The 20506-nt window shown below is 44.3% G+C and overlaps 1 pseudogene; it reads left to right on the forward strand.

Annotated features, from left to right (window-relative positions):
- Nucleotides 1–15184: 15184 nt before the first annotated feature.
- LOC104661624 overlaps nucleotides 15185–20506 on the forward strand; it is a 50327-nt pseudogene continuing 45005 nt past the window's right edge.

Raw genomic sequence — 20506 nt, forward strand, 5'->3', positions numbered from 1 at the left:
TGGCTACTTTATAAACATCAGTTCCTCCCCAGACCACCCTGACTCTTCTCAAGGTTAGTTGGAACCAAACAGGGACCCTTGAAATCTCTGCCAATGGGTCTATCATGGAGGACAGTAAGTGTGTAGATCTAGAGAGTTGCCCCAGGAGCAGAGGAGCAACCTCCACACCGGTCACTGCATAGCAAGTCAGGCAAGGGTTACCACTGAGAAATCCACCCCACAGCCTTGCTCTGTGTTGCTAGAAAGAAAGAGAAGGATTGTGAGGTTTTGCTTGCGTCACAGAAGCCCTTTGTGTTTCCCCCAGGAGAGGGGAGGGTGGGACCTCAGGCTAACGGAACAGTGGTGGGCGGGGTGATCATGGCAGCCTCGATTTCATCGAAGAAAGGCTGGCTTGATGCCCAGCCTGGCGTGTTGCAAGGCCAAAGGTGGAGGTACCCTGTGAGGTGGAGACAGGTGTGGGGGAAAAGCAATGACTTGGAAAAAGGAGATGCCTCATTCTTATTTCTTTTAGATTGCATTTTAACTAAGTAAATTCCATTTTTAAGACTTTTTGTGCTTAAAGGGAGCCCATTTTCCATGCCCTGGTTTCCTCAACAAAAACATAGGAACTCAAATATTGTGGAGCTCAGAGGACATTCCCAGGCCCATCTTTTCTATCTTCCAGTAGACACCACAGACGGCTCTCACCCCTACTGAGCAGATGGAAAACAAATGGGTGAGACCCCAAGACTCCCAGAAACTAGAAAGCACCTTCTCTTTCTAGGCCAACTTGACCTTCCATGGTTTTGGTTGGAAGGGAACTAGGCCAAAGACCAAAAGGAGGCTCCCTTCTGGAAAAAGGCCTCTTCTGTTTCTCACTATCAGCTTTCTCTTTGAAATTCCTCCCAAATGTTAAAACCTAGTTCCAAGGGTCTTTTCTAATCAACCCAGGCAAAAATGAATAGGCTTTATCATCTCTCAATTCCTGGCTCACTGTGCACGCCCTTCTAGAAGTCCTCACTTTCTACTAATACAATGATATTATAGCTGCTAAGGTCTCATGTTCCTAATGGAGTATAATTTCCCTGAAGACAGAACCATTATCAGCTCTGTCTCATCCACGTGGCTCACAACAGGGCTTCTCAGGCTGGGATAATACTAACTCAGGGTTTATTGAATGTCTACCCTATACCCAAACTGTATTTATAGTTTCCTATATTCATCCAGGATGACAGCCACTGTTCCATAAATGTCTGTGGAGTAAGAGCCCCTTACACTATAGACTGGTGCTTGTATAGAATGAGTGGTCCAGGTACCAATTTCACCCTTCAAGGTATATGCCTCTAAGGTGAGCAGGCATCAAGATCCACACGAAAGAGACAGGTTTTACCATGGGTGTTCTGAGTATCTGAAAGATACTCCCAATTTTGTTCATTCCACAATGCCTCAATTCTAAATGTAATTATTTGGCCAAAGAGGGTAGAAGAGGGCTCCATTAACCCAAACTGCTACTCCAGGCCTGGACATCCCATGAGGACAGGTAGTGTGACATTTTGTACTCTACTGTCTCCAGCCTCTGGTAAAGTGCCTGCACATGGTAGTTGCTCAACAAATACATGTTGAATAGATGGACAGATGGAGTTGATGCTGTTGACAAGTGACCACATACCTCTTAAGAGGAGGATGAGAATGAAGAACATTGCAGTTAGAAGGGACTGTGAAGTTTTGCAAGACTGGCCTCTTATGTTTAGATTAGCAAATGAGGGCCAAGGTCACACGATGGAGTAGAAAGAGCACTGAACCAGAGTTTGGGAGACCTGGAAGCCTCAACTCTGACAAAAAAAAAAAAACTCAGAAAAAGAATAGATAGTACGGGTGCTGTTGGGGAAGCAGTCCTTGCCATATTACCACCACCACCCCTCCACCGATCAGGTCATGTGCTCTTAACACATGTATGTTTATGCTCTCCAAAATCACATTTCACATTCTCAATTCTATTCCTATGTAATTCTCTAATTGTAAGCTCCATGAAGCTTGCAGCGGGGGTCATAGTTTTGGTTTGTTCTTTTCTCACTGGCCATGGTATCCCTATCATCCACCACCACAATTTAGTTACATATTAAATATTTGTTAAATACAAGAAGTTATTAATTATACATTCCTTCTCAATTGCATGCTAAATTTTTCATGCAGCCTCTAGTGGCTCTCATTGCAAATGCAGCCACTCTTGTAACTGTAAAGTTGCATTTCAGAAAGCTGATCAGAACTGAAGCAGGATTGAATTCGGCCCTAGAAAGCTGGCAAAAACCAGAAAAAGGCATGGCTATTGAAGCAAAATCAATTCTGCCTTCAAGATGGATGGGGTGTCTTTCAAAACTCAGGCTAACACTAATCTGAGCTGGGATTGAGAGACTTGCTCCAGGGTGGTAGGTCTGGGGAAGATGGGAATGCAGAAGATTCTGCTAGTGGAACTGAGAGAATAAGTAAACAGCCAGCAGTAGCCAAGTGGCAGCTGGGAGAAAAGTTTGGACCTCAATTTGAGAAGGTTTGTACCTACAACACCGTTGGCAAGAACTGGGTATCCTCCAAACTCAGGACCAAGAGAGGTAGAAGAGTTAGCCAAAGACTGATGCGTAAGCCCTGTCATTTTTTATTCTGTTCTGTGTTAAGTTGACCCAGTTATGTGCCTATAAATCGTCCTTCCATATATAAATTGTGTATTAAGATGTTGAGCTCCCATCAGAAAACTGAGAGCCATTTCATGAATTTGGTTTATCATCCAGAAAGACTTTAGATTTAGAACATGAGTGATAAGGTAGATCATGGTTCTAACTGTCTGGTCTGAGCAAGAAAAATGTGACAAACTAAACAAGGCAGCCAACAAGTCCCATAAACTGGGAGAGGAACCCTGGGGCTATGTCTGGGGTGTCCAGGAAGAAATTCCAGCTCTAAGATTTTTGAAACCTTGGTGTGTAGAAGTTGAAATTTAAAAACAAACAAACAATCAACAACAACAACAAGAAAACACTTCAAGAGCCAATCTATTAAAAATGCAAATGAGGCTGGGTGTGGTGGCTCACACCTGTAATCCTAACAATTTGGGAGGCCAAGGTGGGTGGATCACTTGAGGTCAGGAATTCAAAACCAGCCTGGCCAACAGGATGAAACCCTGTCTCTTCTAAAAATACAAAAAAATTAGCCAGGTGTGGTGATGGGTGCCTGTAATTCCAGCTATTCCAGAGGCTGAGGCATGAGAATTGCTTGAACCCAAGAAGTGGAAGTTTCAGTGAGCAGAGATCATGCCACTGCCCTCCAGCCTGGATGACAGAGTGAGACTCTGTCTCAAAAAGAAAAAAAAAGAAAGAAAAGAAAAGCAAACAAGCAAAACGCTGGGCTCAGAAATTTCACCTCTAGGCATCTGCTATGGTTTGAACATTTGTGGCACCTCCAAAATTCGTGTTGGAACTCAGTCCCCAATGCAACAGTATTAAGAGGCAAGGCCTTCAGAAGGTGATTAGGCCATTAGGAATCCACCCTTATGGATAGAATTAGTGCCTTATAAAACGGCTGGAGGGAACAAGATAGGTCCCTTTTTGCCCTTCTACCTTCTCCCATATGATGACTCAGTGTTCATCTCATCCCAAGGACACAGCATTCAGGACACCATTATGGAAGCAGAGACTGGATCTACTAGACACCAAATCTTCTGGGGCCTTGATCTTAGACTTCACAGCGTCCAGAACTGTGAGAAATAAGTTTCTGTTATTTATATATTGCCCAATGTCAGATTTTTTTTATAGTAGTATTTGTTCTAAGCCCAATGTCTTGCTTGTTTGCTTTATCTTTTTCTTTTTTGAGACAGAGTCTCACTTTGCCATCCAGACTGGAGGGCAGTGGCATGATCTCAGCTCATTGCAACCTCCACTACCTGGGTTCAAGAGATTCTCATGTCTCACTCCTCGAATAGCTGGGATTACAGTGCCCGTCACAACACCCGGCTAAGGCAGCATCTATTCTAGAGAAATCGTTACATCTCTGCACAAAAAGTGTTCCATAATAGTCATGGCAGGATTTAATGTTAACAAGACTCTTAATATATTTATTTAACTAATAAAAATATACCTGCTGCAAAGTCTAATATGGGCTTCTCCATTGAAGTACACCCTAAGGGACTAGTCAAATCAATAAAATTACATCTGTACCATGATACATTCTATAGCAGTTTAAAAGTAGATGTGTGTGTGTGTGTGTGTGTGTGTGTGTGTATGCATAGACACACACATATACATATGCTCTGATATGGAAGATTTCTAAGTCACATTACTAGGCAAGCAAAAAATGTAAGAAGCAAAACAATACATATAGTATGATCCCACTTAAATTTAAGAGGATAAAAGTTTTCATATTTAAAAATAAAGTGGATGAGTGTGTGTCTATGTGGTGTGTGTATCTATATGTGTATGTGTATACATATATTTACAAACACACATACACACACACAGTTTTGTACATTTTTTTATGTTTGCACCAAGCTGTTGACAGTGATCATTTCTGGGGGGGAAGAGTGAATTAAGTGGTGAACAAAGAAGACTTTTGATCTGTCTATATTGTTTGAGTTTTGTTACACATTACTTCTATAATTAACTTTTTTAATTTCTTCAAGCTGCAAGCAATTTTTATCTGGCAATAAATGGAAACACCATCAGTCTTTTAGCATAGAGAGTTTCTTTGTTCTGCGGATATTTCCCAAATGAGGCTTTTGATGATATAAAAGGACTTTCTTCGGTGCTCAAGATGTGGTTTCCAGGAGAAAAGGTTATTTTGCGGGATTAATATTCCCTGTGTTAACATGTCCCTGTGTTGGAGCAGAGCAGACTGGACTAGGAGGTTTGTAAGGACATGTGCCCTAGCTGAGAAAGGAACGAAAACCCAGAGGGATGGCAGGCCACTTATGTCTCCCTCAACAGCAGCATGATCAGAGTTGGGGCCCTTGTGGTTAGAAGTTTGAGGATGAGAGGCCTGAAATATTTTCATTCTGTCTTTCATACAACTCTGGCTGCAAGCTGTGCTCTTTCTGTGCCCAGATAACTAAGTAAAGCCCCAAGTCACAAGACACCCTCTCTCTGTCCTGTGTGGAAACACTCCTGCAGACCAAGGATTGGTGGTTATTGTGAATGGCATTGTTTCCATTGTATTTTTCAATAGATCATTACTGATATGCAATAAAGCACTAAGCCTTTTTAAATATTTATTTTGTATCTGGCTACCTTAATAATCTCTTATTAGTTCTCCTGCATTTTCAGCTCATTGTCTCCATTTTTTCTCGGTATGCCATCTGTTATGGGTTGAATTGTGTTCTCTAAAAGGTATATGTTGAAGCTGTAACCCCTAGTCCTTCAGAATGTGACTGTATTTAGAGTTAGGATCTTAAAAGATGGGATTAAGTTCAAATGAGGCTGTTAGAGTTGGCCTTAATCCAATCTGACCGTTGTTCTTATAAGAAGAGGACATTTGGGCACATGGGGACAATCATATGCAGAGACAACAAGAGGTGACATCTACAAGCCAACAAGAAAAATCTCAGAACAAACTCAACCTGCTTTCTCCTTGATCTTGGACTTACAGCCTCCAGAACTGTAAGCAAACCAGTTGTTGTTGCTTAAGCCACCCATTCTGTAGTATTTTGTTATGACAGCCCTAGCAAACCAATACACCATCATACAATCAGAAAATACTCAGAATTTTGGCTGCTCTTCCCCATAGTTCTGCCACTTATTTCTGTTTCCTACCTTATCCCATTAGCTACCATATCCATTCTTTTAAAGTTTAGGATGCAGTGCAAGAGGGGAAGTCCTTATTTGACATTCCAATAGGCCTGTTTTTATTAACTAAGTCACTCAATATGAAAGAGCTAACTTCAAAAGGTATTACATGTTGTTCAATCAATCCTAAAAAGTTGACACTGTCATCCTGGTGACTAGATCAGCAGACTGAGGTTTCATGAGGGTAAGTGATTTGTTTTGGTTGAAATTCAGACTCCAGCTTTCTCTAGTTTCTAAACTGAATTCCTTGCTTACTCTATCTTATCACCAAACAATTGACCAACAATGAAAAAATAAATTTTAAGTATTTATTAATCAATGTGATGATTGCTTCTTTTGAAGTCTTACATTGTCCTTTCTGCCACTAATGCTTGCTTTCCCTTCCTTGGTGGGAAGAGTGTTTTCTCTAAATGAAAGGCTGGGCAGAATAGCTGTAGAACAGAATACACACTTCTTAGGGCTGCCTTCCCAGTCCTCTCTGCTATATGACTCCAGGAGGCAGCAAGTATTAGCAGGAAGTATTTGGTATGGTGGCAGTTTCCAACAAGATGGTTCCTGCCTCTGCTGTTCAGGAGTGTGGACTACACAGAGTGGTTTACTTCAGTGAATGAGATACAGAAAAAGTGATGATATGTCATTTCCAAGGTAAGGTTAGAAAAAGACTGGCTTCAATCTTGCTCACTCTCTTTTGCACCCTCACTTATCGCACTAATGGAAGCCAGCTGCCACAATGTGAGGGGCCACAGTGGAGAGTGATGCATGGCAGGTGACTTAGAGAGGTCTCTGGCCAACAGCCAATGGGGAACAGAAAACCATTCCTACAGCCTTCAAGGAACAGCATTCTGACAAGTGAGCTTGTTGAGTGGACTTAGAAGCAGACCTTCTCCCATTAAGCCTTCAAATGAGCACACAGCCCCCTCCTAACACCTTGAGTGCAGCATTCTGAGAGTTTGTGAGTCAGAGGACCCAGTTAAGACACCATCATTTTTCTATCCCATAGAAACCATGAAATAATGCGTTTATGGTTTTAAAATCACTAATTTTGGGGTTGCTTGCACCGCAACAGATAATGAATGAGTTCAATTTGGAAGTGAAAAGACCTGGGTTCCAGTCTCACCTCCACCAATAGTTTAGGACGAACCCTTAGGCTAGTACTTTTCCCTCTCTGAGAATCTGACAGTTCCTCTCCTGTGAAACGAGGAATGTGACAGATAGCTCTAAAAATCTCTTCCAGCTCTCAAACTTTATAAGCCTCTTGACACAACATCCTAAATCTTTTCCTATGTCCCCTCCCACCCTTTTTCTCCCCTTTCATGTGCCCCTTCCTTCCAGGCCCCCTGGCCTCTACTTGGGCTCTGTCATCCCTGCTCTTTCCAATCCTGCAGTGAAAAAGAGAAAATCTTCCTGGGGAAAGAGGTCCAGCCCCCGTGGCCCAGCCCAGGACTCTAGTGGAACTTCAGAAGCTAAAGACAAAAGGAAGGGATGCCGCTGCAGTCTGTGAATTTCTCCGTGACTCAGACATTCCCAGGCTGCTGCTAACTGCACACCTCAGCTCTCAGCCCTCAGTCTCCTCTTCAACTTTTAGGAGATTCATGTCATATGTTCTTCCATGTTCCCCCAAAGGAAGCTCCAAGAGGCTCTCAAAGCCTGTCACCTGACTTTGGACAACACCTGGGCCCCAAATCAGCCCAGCACAGTAAGTTCAGCAAACGGCATCTCTGGAGACCGGGGTCTTCGGCATAGAATGCTGACCTTGTGCTTTCTCCAGAATATCTGGTCTGGTTCCAGGGGAAGCAATTCACAGGCCTGAGGAGGAGACAAATGGACCATCTGGAGGGTGGGGACTGGTTTGGGAGCAAGCACTCTGGAGTTCAACTCTCTGTAATGCCGCCGGATTGCCTGGGTGACAAGGAACAGGTTCCCAGCATTAAGCCTCAGTTTACATTTCTATAAAATAGAGAGAAATCCCTGAAAGATTTCTACCTCTCCTAACACATCTGCACCCACATTCTACAAACCTGTCCTCATAGACTTCTCAACACCCCCAATCCTTCCTTAGAGGGCCCCCAACCTCTAAGAGACAGTACGAGGGAAGAGTGCCTGTTTCCTTAAAGACAGAAAGCATGGCAAAGGAAAACCACTAGTGAAATTTAAATACAGAATCTCTCCCTCTATTGCCTTCTGGTTCTGTTCTCTTGAGAACACTCATCCGTGCAGCCCAATGTAATAATGAGCAGGTCCTGGCAGCTGTGATAATGGTCCTTGTGTTCTCCAGAAGGGGAAAATGAGGTAGAGAAAAAGAATTACCTTTTTTAATGCATTTTAATTATTTTTTTTACTACACCTGCATCTGTGAAAGGAATCTAAAAGGCTGGGTGATTCATTCAAGTTCAGAAGAGTGCGTGCCAGAGAGGCAGTGCACCTACCTGCTGACTCTTTCGACTGCGTGTAAAAAAGAAAAAACACCTGACTCAAATAGCTTAAACTTTAAAAGGGGCTTATTAGCTCACCTAATTTTAAAAGATGAAAGGTATGCTGGCTTCAATAGTTTCACTTGGAATTTTTTCTCTTCCTTTATCTCTGTTCTAACTTCAACTTCATCTTAACACTGGTTCCCCTACTGTTCTTCAGATAGCTGCCAGCAGCCCCCAAGGCCATGAGCTTCCTTGTTCACATGGAGAAGGAATGTAGGAGCTTCTTTGCTCCAGCATTCACAACAAAAGTCATGAAGTTCACTGGGACATGACTAGCTTAAATCACCCAGAGGTCATCATGATTGGAGACTGGATATGCTATCTGACTGAGCTCCCCACTGAGCCAACAGCAAAAGAAGCTTCCCTGAACCACTTGAATTCCCAAATAAAACTGGAGGCCTCTGGGGAAAAGGAAGGCAAAATGGATACTGGGAAGATAACCAACAAGAATCTGCTATAGATACAAAGAGGTTCTTCAAGTTCAGAACCTCAGGGTTTTAAAGTAAATAATAGCCATACTACCCACCCTTCCTGGACCTCTGAATGATGACAGAAAGTCACACCCCACCCAGACAAGTATGCCCATGCATACACATAGACATTTATCCTCTTTGGAACCCAATTCCTTATCTGGAAAATGAAATGTTAGAATAGATCATCTCTAAGTGATGGTCCACTTCCAAGATCCCATGACTGTATATGAAGCAGATGTGTCCCTGGGCTCCCGGAATTCACATACAGACCTATGCTGGTTAGTTCTTAGCACAGACCCAACTCTGCTCTTCTTGGGCCCGGGGTGCTCCTAGAAGACCTATCTCTATGAACTCTGTACCAGGGCACTCTTGCCAACTGGCTCTGGTTTGGTTTGGCCAACAGAAGACATCAGCTTGAGATGAGGAGTTGGGAGGAAAGACATTTGGGGTGTCTTTCTTTCTCCATTCCTACTTTGGGCCACATTTCAGTAGTGCCTGGTCCTCTAAAACCAGGCAGCACCTCCTCTACAATTGTAGCTCTCACTGGGATTCTTGTAACACTGATCCCTCCCCTTCCCCTCTAAGGCCAAAGCGTGTCCATGGCGTTCCACTGTTGCTAGTCTCTAGGTGCCTTGGCATTTCTTACTGGTTTCTTTAAACCTGTCCACACCTTTGAAAGTAGTGCTTTGTTAGTTTTTTCATCTTTTTTGTTTGTTTGTTTTCATTTGAACCATTTGAGTTGAACTCTGGAACCTGACTGATACATATTTTATCAGTCAGTGCAACATTCTTGTATTCCACTTCAAACATGCTTCCAGGCAAAAACAAACAAACAAAAAAATAAATACTGAGGATTCCTTATTCTTATACATATGTGCACACACATGGAGATGGAAATAAATGGCTACTACCCTAGGGATACAAATAGATTTTAATTTCTATGACAATACTGCCATATTGGTAGCACCTGTCAGGAACACTGAGTTGAGAAGGATTCTGTGGAGTAGGCTGAATAGTGGCCCTAAAAATGACAGACCCACATCCTAAAGCCCGGAACCTATGAATGTGACCTTATTTGAAAATAGGGTCTTTGCAGATAATTAAGGATCAAGATGATGTCTACTAGGATTCAGGGTGTACCCTAAACCCAACGACTGATCATTGAGAGAAAGGCCGACACAGATTTGAGACACAGAGAGAAGTTTGTGTGAAGATGAAGCACAGATTGGAGTGATTCATCTACAAGCCAATGGCTCCCAACAGCCCCAGAAGCTAAGAGAGAGGCATGGAAGAGAGTTGCCCTCAGAATCTTCCCGAAGGAACCAACCCTGCTGACATCTTGATTTCAAACCACTGGCCACTGGCCTTCAGAACTAAGAGAATACATTTCTGTTGTTTTAAACCAGCAAGTCTGTGATAACTTGCCCAGCAGCCCTGGGAAGCTAATCCAGTCTGCACCTTAACTTAGCTGAACAGAGTCCCATGCAGAGTCCGGGGCAGGAATCCACCGTCACTAGGCTATCCAGTTTGGACTGCTAGGAGAGCCACTGGCCTGTGGCATCTGTGCTCCAGTGGGCTCCCTTATGAAAACGTTTGTATGTGGGCATTCTAGACTCCAGGAAACCAGTGAAACGAAGCACATATGGCACTCCAGAGAATACTAAAAGATGACCCGAAAGAATACGCAGACAGTTACAGGTAGAGTCTCAGGTTTCCTTGTGAGTATATGCATGTGCACACATACTCATAGCCTGAAGGCAGAGATGATGTCTGTTTCACTTAGTGTTCTTTTTCTGCACCTGTCCTTGTGCCATATGGTGCTTTGCACACACAAGGCACGGGATCAGAGTTTGATGAATTAAGGAAGGAGAGAAGAAAATGAATTCATTAGTTACTTAGTGAATTCCCAGGATATGGACTGGAGCCAAAAGAAGCAGTTTGCTCTTGGATATACCAACAAATCCCTTTGCTGATCTATCCTTCCAAATAGGCACAAAACACTAAACTAAGAATCATAAATCTGTAGGAAAGTTAGAATATGAATCAAATTGATTTACCTGTGCCAAGAATTACTTCAAACCTGTGCAGGCTCTTGCCTACAACCCTCAGACACACTGTCTTCTCCAGCACACTTGGGTATATAAGAAGGACTAAGTGACCCTGCTAGGTTAAACGTCTCAGTTTGATGACCAATTCAGGCAGCATGGCCAGAGGTCAGAGATGCAGACTCTGAAGCAAGCCTTCCTGGCCTCAGATCCCAGCTCTGCTACTGACTATTGGTGTGACCAAGAGAAGATGAGGTAACCTCTATTTGCCTCAGTTCCTGCATCTGCAAAATGGGGATAATAATAGTACAACTTCATAGGGTTACTGTGAGGATTACATGACCTACTGTTTATAGACTCCTTAAAACACTGTCTAATATAGAGAGCACCACATAAATGTTTGCTGTTGTTATTCTTCCATTTTGCACTCACGTATAGCTTGACCAGTGGACAAATTAGAGCTCTCAGCCAAGCATGGTGGCTCACGCCTGCAATCCCAGCACTTTGGGAGGTCAAGGCAGGAGGATCACTTGAGCCCAGCAGTTCAAGGTCAGACATAATGAGATCCTTATCTCTACAAAAAATACAAAAAAAAATAAAAATTAGCCAGGCATGGTGGTGTATGCCTATAGTCCCAGCTACTTGGGAGGTGAGGTGAGCGGATCCTTGAGCTTGAAAAGTTGAGGTTGTATTGGGCCAATATCCTCCCACTGCATTCCAGCCTAGGTGACTGGGAGACCCTGTCTCCAACAACAACAACAAAAAAAAACGAGAAACCAAACAAGCGAACAAACCAAACAACAATAAAAACAACACATTCGAGCTCACAAAGCTTCACTCTGGACCTCAGGGTGTTCTGGTGTCAGATGAAGGACCGAAGGACGGTGTAGGCATGGACTCACACCAGGAGCCCATGGTAGCCCATCATCAAAGTGTGAGAAGTTAGTGGGACAGGCTAAGTCACAGAAGAGAGGGCAGTAGAGGCAGAAAGAATGCCCTCCGTTCTCCAATACGGACAGAAACATTGCAGGAAGCTGGAGGCCTTATATAAAATGCCTTCTTTGCTTTGCATGGTCCTCAACCCTCTTTTCTTCTTTTCTGAGTTGAGAACACTGTCATTTTATGAAAAGAATAACAAAGATGCATACATGCCTATAAATGGAAGATGAAGTGGTGACTGAGGGCTTCCTCCTGCCAAGGAAAACAAGTGCAAGGCAGCTGGAGAGAGAGGAGCCAGGGAAGTCTGCAGAACCAGAAGCGCTCCATCTCCCTGGGACCCAGCGCTGGCCTGTGCAGGCCTGGCCGTCTGGGAACGGCAGCTCCATGGTCCTGCAGGAGAGACCTGCCAGGAACCTTGGGGCTGCAAATCAGGAGTTGCTGGGAGCTGAATGCTGCAATTTGCCATGGGAAAGAAAGAGACAATTGGAGGCTGGTGGCCCAGAAAAACCGCTGCTGAATTTGACAGGCATCGACTGAATGATTGCTGTGTGTGAGGCATGGAGCCATGGGGCAGAAGAAGCAAGGCTGGCATGCTTTCTGTCCTTGAAGACTTAGAGTCAATGGGGAGGAGACCTGTGAAAGCGAGAGTAAGATACATACAGATGTGACTGCACCTTCCGAAGCATCAGCTCTGCTTTGAATCAGGAAGAACTAGGTTTCTGAGCAGTAGAGGGCTCGCTCAGTTTGAGGAAGTGACATTGGAGATAAGCTGTGAAGGAAAGGCAGGATTTTGACAAGGGGAGATGGGGCCACAGAAGGGCAAGTGACTGATGTGACCAGGTGTGGAGGCAGGGAGACAAAGGCACCTCTCGGTGGAGGGATGAGGGGGAGCAAGGGATCCAATTTGACAGGTTGGGCAAAAATGTGACAAAAGATGTTTAAGTGCACAACGTGGTAGAGCACTCTTGAAACCAGGCTGGGCAATCTGTGCCTGGTTCTGGAAGCAATGGAAACTCACTGAAGGTGTGGGGGGCTAGAGAGCGTGCGACCAGCACTGGGCTATAGGATAACTTATGGGCAGCAAATGAAGATGGACTGGAACAGAAAGAAAGAAGACTCCTTATGACTATCAGCTCCTGGAAAGAAGGAAACCTAAAGCTTTTGTGTGACTTAAAAAACAAAAAAAATCTAGCCAGGCATGGTGACTCACACCTGTAATCCCAGCACTTTGGGAGGCCAAGGCAGGCTGATAGCTTGAGCCCAAGAGTTTGAGACCAGCCTGGGCAACACAGGAAGACCCTATCTCTACAAAAAATAGAAAAATTAGCCATGCGTTGTGGCGTGCGCTGGTAGTCCCAGCTACTCAGGAGGCTGAGGTAGGAGGATCACTTGAGCCCAGGGAGGTTGAGGCTGCAGTGAGCCATGATTGTGCCATTGCACTCCAGCCTGGGTGACAGAGAGAGATCCCATTTCAAAGTAATAATGATAATAAATAAATAATCAAAATTCCCTACCACAATTTACCTATGAGGATACCACTCTGTCCATCCTTCCTGCCTCATCTTGTGCCACCTTCCTGTGCTCCAGCAGCACTGGCTGGCTTTCTGGTCCTCTGACGCACCAAGACTTTTTGATCTCAAAGCCTTAGCTTGTCTCCAAGATGGTCACCATCCCTTCCTTCCTTGAAGACACCAGCCATTTTCCCTTTGAGAAGTGGAGTCTAATTCTCCATGTCCTACAGTCTGAGCTGGACTGTGACTTCCTTGATCAAGAGGATAAAGCAGAAGTGATACTAGCTCAGCCTAGGTCTAGTCTTTAAAAAGACAAGTGGTTTCCTCCTCCCTGCTCACTCTGGACAAAGCCAGGCTCCACAGAAGAAGTTCAACCATCCCGAGCCCTCCATGCCATTAGGAAGCCCAAACTAGCCATGTGGAGAAGTCACACGGAGAGAAAGCATTGATAGCAACCTCCAGCTAGGCATGGGAGTGAAGGAACTATCTTGAATATCCATTCAGCCAAGTCCAGCATTCTGGTGACTCCAGCCCCAGCAACTGTCTGACTACCGCTGCATGAGAGACTCCAGTGGGAATCGACACCCAGCAGAGGCTAATCAATCCACAGGGCTGTGGGAAATAATAATACCTTTATGTTCTAAGCCACTAAATTTTGGGGTAGTTTTGTCTTCTCTCTAGAATATTCTGTCTCCCTCACCCATATGCTCACATCCCCCGCGGCTGGTCATTGTCAAACTTCAGGCCCCAGCCCACTTTAGGGCCTTCCTTTCCCACCCTACATACATACCCCAGGTCCCCACCACCCTGAATGTCATTGTGTTACTCACACTCCTTGCTCCCTTTCTGATGTGTCTCATAAATGACTTATTCTGTTAGTGACTGCTACCTCTCTCCCTTCACTAAACATGGGCTCTCTGAGGTTAGAAGCCATGAATACTTGAACCACTATTTCATTACCATATCTAGCAGACAGTATGTGTTCAATAAATATTTGTCAAATGGGTGAATAAGTCATAATCTCTCTACATAGCACAGAGCCACCGACAGGATGATGATAAATTTCCAGAGCCCCAATGGACTACCAAGCAAATAAGTGAGTAATTACATTTAGCTGTGACATTAGTCTTGCTCTAAGGGATTCATAAGCTAGTTTAAAAGTCTCTCAAATACGTTCCTTCTGTATCCCCCAAAGCAGCTGATCTAAAAATGGCTGCATAGAAGCTGTTCATTACATATTTGCTGACTTATTGATAGAAAATTGGATCACATATCCAGTCTGGTCAACAGAGCAAGATCCCATCTCTACAAGAAAATAAAAATAAATTAGCTGGCATGGTGGCATGTGCCTATAGTCCCAGCCACTCAGGAGGTTGAGGCAGAGGATGGCTTAAGCCCAGGATGTCAAGGCTACAGTGAGCAGTGATTGTGCCACTCCACTCCAGCCTAGGCAACAGAGTGAGACCTTGTCTCAAAAAAAAAAAAAAAAAAAAAAAAAAAAACGAATAAAACTGATAAAAAGAAAAAAAATGATTTAATGGATGGGTTATAATAGTAGCATCAATTCTGTGAGGTCTAACACCATAGGGATCCCCCTAAACCTGAAAGAGATCATTTAAAAGACAATCAAGAGAGACTGAAGTTGTTTTCTTCTCTTTTACCAACTCTCCTCAATGCAGAGAAATGTACAGAGTATGTCCATCTCTATCTCCATGGTAACAGGAGGCAGGCATGATTATTATTCTTCACATAATTATAAAGAGCCTCTACGTGGTTATTCATTTATCAGATGAAGAAACTGAGGTTCATGAGGGAACCTCAGGGAATTCTAGGGAATTCTACGAGCCAGCCACAAGGCTACTGTTTCTTGTTTCCAGTGGGAGAGCGGTTAGTGAGGAGGAATCCAATCAGAAAGCTGATAGGAATTTAAGGAATTCAAGGATGACGTCAGGCAGTCGAACACTGTGGATCGCCAGCCCTAATCAAATCACAGACGGGATTTATAACTCCCTCACCCATCAGTGGTCCAAGTCGCATTGTGTGTATCAACACCTCCCTTACCATGACAGCTAGCTTTTATGTGGAAGGGTGTCAAAATTATCACAAAGCTCCATTCTTCCTTACCAGACCAGTCTTATGCTGCTTTCTTCTCCCATTTCTCCCATACCCTTCACCTCTCTCTATGTCAGCCAATCTTTCCTGGTTTTTTCTTTCGCCCCTCTCCTAATGGTCTCTGAGTTTCTGCCTCTTTCCTGTATCCTGATGGTACTACAGCATACTACGAGATGGTCTGGGGTCTCTTCTCAGTCATCTTTGACCACAGGCCACCAGGAAGTCACAGAGGAGAGAGACAGCTCTTCTATGAGAAGTGGTTGGTGCAGGTGAGGAGATCCGTGTTACAAGTGATTGGGAATCAGAAGACCCAAGTCCTTCTCCTATTTCTGCTACCTCCAGCCATGTGACTTTTATTCAAATGTGTAACCTCGTGAACCTCAGTTTCTTCATCTGAAAAATGAATAACCACATGGAGGCTCTTCATAAGTATGTGAATAATAGTAACCATGCCTGCCTCCTGTCACCATGGAGATGGACATACAGAGTATGTCACCATAGACATACTCTGTACATTTTAAATGCTAAATATATGTATGGAAATACAATTTCGGCTGTCTGGTCTCACCTAGATTAAAAGGTCCTGTGTTCCTGTCTTGGCTCTACCCTTAATGATGTCACCTTAAATAAGTCACTGTCCCACTTTGAGCCTCAGAATCTTCAACCGCAAAATAAGAGAGTGGAGTGACCTTGCAGACATGAAATAGGACCAACATTCTGGGTCCATTTCACCCACTTTTTTTTATCCCCACCATTGTGTTTGGTGTGTGATAGGCACTCAACAAATGTTTGCTGAATGAATGCATGTGTAACATGTGATATTTATGAATAAACCCTAAAAATACATGTTAAAAGTGGCTAAAGGAAGTCTGGCTAGGAGCAAGGTGCCACATAGAGGAGGCTTCCAATGAAACCCAGCTGGCCAAGGGCAGATTCCCCTCTCCCTCCACATTTCCACACTGTCTGTCCCCATTCCCTGAGAACCTGGCCTGGGATGGCACTCCCAGATGAGCTCTGGGCAGATGCTGAGCATCTCTAAGCCAGATCACAGTGGAAGAGGCAGAAGTAGAAGAAGAGAGATGAGGTGGATATGGAAAAGATGGGAGACCCCAGGAAAAGAAGGCAGGATGCTTCAAACTTTAGACTCTGACAGCAGAAAAAAACCTTTGCAATCAGGCGATCAGGTAATGAAGTTTCTCATTGTCTACACAAGAAACTTAGGGGACAGCAAGATCATTGGTGATTAGAGCAGTTTGAATTTTAAAGAACAAAAGTGTTGCTCCCTGGGATGCCCGAACTACTTCATGTAATTTCCACCTCGCCGGACTTTGCAGAACTTGGAAGCAGGAACCATACCACCTCCCTTATCTTTCTGTCCTCTTTCCTCCAGGCTCAATTCCCTACCTCACCCTCACCCCCACATCCCCGTAGCACATAACAAAGGGACCAGATATGAGGCAGATGCCCTGTAAATCATGAGGCCCATGGGCTGGGAACAATTTCCTACTCACTGGAGAGCCCCTCTTCTGTCTCAATGCAGCCACATCTGTTTTCCTACATCATGGAGGGACCTGTTGGTCTCAAAGGAGGAATCCACAGGGCTTCTCTATCACCTGCCTGGGAATGGGTGGGAGCTGGAGGAGGACGGCCATTGCCAGAGACCACATGAGTACTGACCTCTGGCCCTGGCAGCAGCAGTAGCTGCTATAGCAATGGGCCTCTGCCATGCCCCAGTCCTGGGGGAACATCTGCAGATCAGTGGTTGTCTTGGAATAGGCCATGGGAAAGTCAAGAGAAGCCACGGCTCTTGAAAACCATCCCAGAATCCCACTGGAATGCTGTGCCAGAATACACTGAGCCCTAAAGGTCTTGGGTTTTATGCTATTTTACTCATTTTTATTTTTTGGCTGCACTTTTAGTTGGAAATTCAGAACACTAAAGTTATCCCAGGGCATTGGTTCCAAGCATGTCACACAGCTCTCCTGCAGCTGATTACTATGGGACCTGTGTTCAGGATCCACAGCAAATGATGCAAACCAGCCTAGCCCCCAAGAACAACCAGTCTCTAAAAGAGACCCAAGTCCAGGGTAGCAAAGACTCAGACCAAAACCCACATCTTGTCTCCACTCCTTAAATCTTCCTGCCATGGCCAAGGGAACATAAGTTACTCGAAGGCAGGCACTTGTCTCATTCACTTCTGAATTCCCAGTACCTGGAGCAGCCCCTAACACACAGTAGGTCCTCCGCATTTGACTAAAGAAATGGGTAGGCCAGGCGTGGTGGCTCATGCCTGTAATCCAAGCACTTTAGGAGGTCAAGGTGGGTGGATCACCTGAGGTCAGGGGTTCAAGACCAGCCTGGCCAACATGGTGAAACCCTGTCTCTATAAAAATAGAAGAAAAAAAAAAAAGTAGCTGGGCACGATGGTGCGTGCCTGTAATCCCAGCTACTAGGGAGGCTGAGGTGGGAGAATCACTTGAACCTGGGAGGCAGAGGCTGCAGGGAACCGAGATCACACCACTCACTGCACTCCAGCCTGGATGACAGAGCGAGACCTCATCTTAAAAAAAAGAAATAGATAAACTATTAGGCCATACAAAAAGAATCTCTAGGCAGAGTGACCTCACCCCACAGCACCGCTCATCTTATAATGTGATAGAAGAGGTGATAGGAAGGCAAAGGTTAGCAAACTGGCCCATGGAATTCTGTTTTTGTACAGTCCATGAGCTAAGACTCCTTTTCACATTTTTAATAGCTGGAAAAAATGCAAAGAAAAATAATGTTTTATGACACATGAAATACATGAAATTCTAATTTTGGTATCTACAAATAAAGGTTTATTGGAACACACCACTCCCATTCACTTATTGGTATCGTCCGTGGCTGCTTTTGCAGAACAGCAACAGAGCTGAACAGTTGCAACAGAGACTGCATCACCCACAAAGCTGAATGCATTTGCTATCTAGTCCTTTACAGTAAAAGTTTGCCAATCCCTGGCCTAAAGAATCTCCCCAGTTAGGTACATGTGGTCTAGATCCCCAGTGTTAACTGTGTGGAGTTAAGCATTGTTCTCTCAGCTCTTCCTTTTTTATTTTTGTTTATTTTTATTTTATTGCAAATTGACAACTTGTAATTGTATGTATTTCTAAGCACAAAGTAGTGTTATGATTTATTAATGAAACGTGGAGTCATTAAATCAAGCTAATTAACATATCCATCACCTCATGGCTCTTTCTTTCAAATACAAGCCTCTCTAGAGTGGTTTAAATTACCCTTAGCAGTATAAATTGTTGGACAATTTCTCTCCCTGAAAAAGGGACCTGATCAAGGATAAGGAGAAACAAGGGAAGAAATATTCTTAAAAGGGTAAAGGACTCAAAAAGTGGAATTTCCCCAAAGAAAAACCGGGTGCACTTTGTAATGTTCCTAAGGGCTAGCACTCTCCCAGGGCTTTGAGAAGGGACGCAAAACAGGAAACTTCTCTTGAGTTCACAGAAGGACCCCTTACCTTGTCCTGCCCAGACTGGCTCCTCCGATCTGGCCTCCTTCAGTACCTCATCCATCCTGAGCCAGTATGAACAATGCTGTCTTTGGACGTCTCATCTGCACCATTCACAGGGCACCACATACAGCTCTGAGCAGTGGAAATCACGGTATTGTTTATTTAGATCCAGACATAGCAAATGACATCCATCCCTTCCTCCCCAGTCAGCAAACAAAATGACCACCACTTGCCATCTCTGATTCCATGCTTGCCTCGAGACAGTGAACTCCTTGCAAGTACAAATTCTTAGTGATTTTTATTTCCCTGCACCTAACACAACACCTAACTTGTGGTAGGTATAATATTCAACTAAAACTAGTCTTCTCCTCTTTTTCCTTTTCTTGCCCTCTCATGCAGCTAGAAGATGCATGCAACCCAATGCTCTTTCCACTGAAGTGGAAAGTAGGCTGCTAACAATCTCCCCAAAATCCTTTTGTAAGTGACTCCTACCCAGGGGAGAACACACATCTAGAATGTGAGCCTGGAATTCAGGTCAGCTTGGTGTCAACATTCATCCAGGGTCTCCCCATGGCCAGTGTGGCTTTTCTCCCCCTTAGATATACTGATCGGCTGGGAGGGTCCGAGGTTCCAACTGAGTTCTCTTGCTGCACCTTGGGCAAGAGGAGAAAAAAACAGTCACTTGTCCACCTAACCACAAACCCCTGACCCTCTTCAAGGCAGAGGAAAGTAACTTTCCAAACTCTTCTTGAATAAGAAGAAAAGAACCTCTCCTTTCAACAGGTATTTCTGGCTGCTGGGGAGGGTGTTATTAGTACAAGAATCTAAACACAATAGCCTGTCTCCCAGCAGCTGCCATTCCCATGGCAACCTCTGACTTTCACGGACTGCTTTGGATACTAAAGGCCTCAGAGACAGACTTCTAACACAACCAAATTTTTCAAAAGTGACTTCTCAGGGGACTTATTCCTCTGGCAGAACAGACCCCTCCTGAACTTCCATTTAAAGAGAAAACCTAAAATCTGCCAAAAAAAAATAACAGAAACCCCCATTAAGTGCTGTTATCACACCAACCCTCAAAGCTATGGACATGGACAAAATAGAATTTAAATTTCACAGGTGAAAAAAAAAAGGTGTACTAAGTGTGAGTTGAGGATGGCAGATGGAGATCTGGTGGACTACCAGCAAATGGAGATAGCCATGAAGAGGCATATTTGGGAAGGTAGTTCACAAACCTGAACCAGAAGAGACTCACCTGGAGAACACATTCAAATACCGATTCCCAGGCCCTGTCCCCAGATATTCTGATTCTGTAGGTCTGGAATGAAACCCGGATCATTTTTGAAAGCTCTTCCAGTGATTCTGATGAACATTCGAATTTGGAAACCAATCTGAAGCCTAATCCTTGCGCCTTCCCCACCATGGTCCAAGGGTCTCCTGGCTCTTAGCTCCTTCAATTCCTGCCAACCCTCCGTTCTAGAACCAGAGTAAAAGAAACTCATTTTCTTTAAAATAAAAGGAAGAAGTCGCAGCCCTGAAGTGCACGTGTGCTCTGTTAGGCGCTGTACCCAGGGAACCTTGGAGCTGGAAGCCGCCTCCAGCTCTGAGCTGTGGGAAGGTTATGTCACGCTCTTGGGTTGCTGCCTGGT

Source organism: Rhinopithecus roxellana, chromosome 14, assembly GCF_007565055.1.
Source record: "Rhinopithecus roxellana isolate Shanxi Qingling chromosome 14, ASM756505v1, whole genome shotgun sequence".
NCBI lineage: Eukaryota > Metazoa > Chordata > Mammalia > Primates > Cercopithecidae > Rhinopithecus > Rhinopithecus roxellana.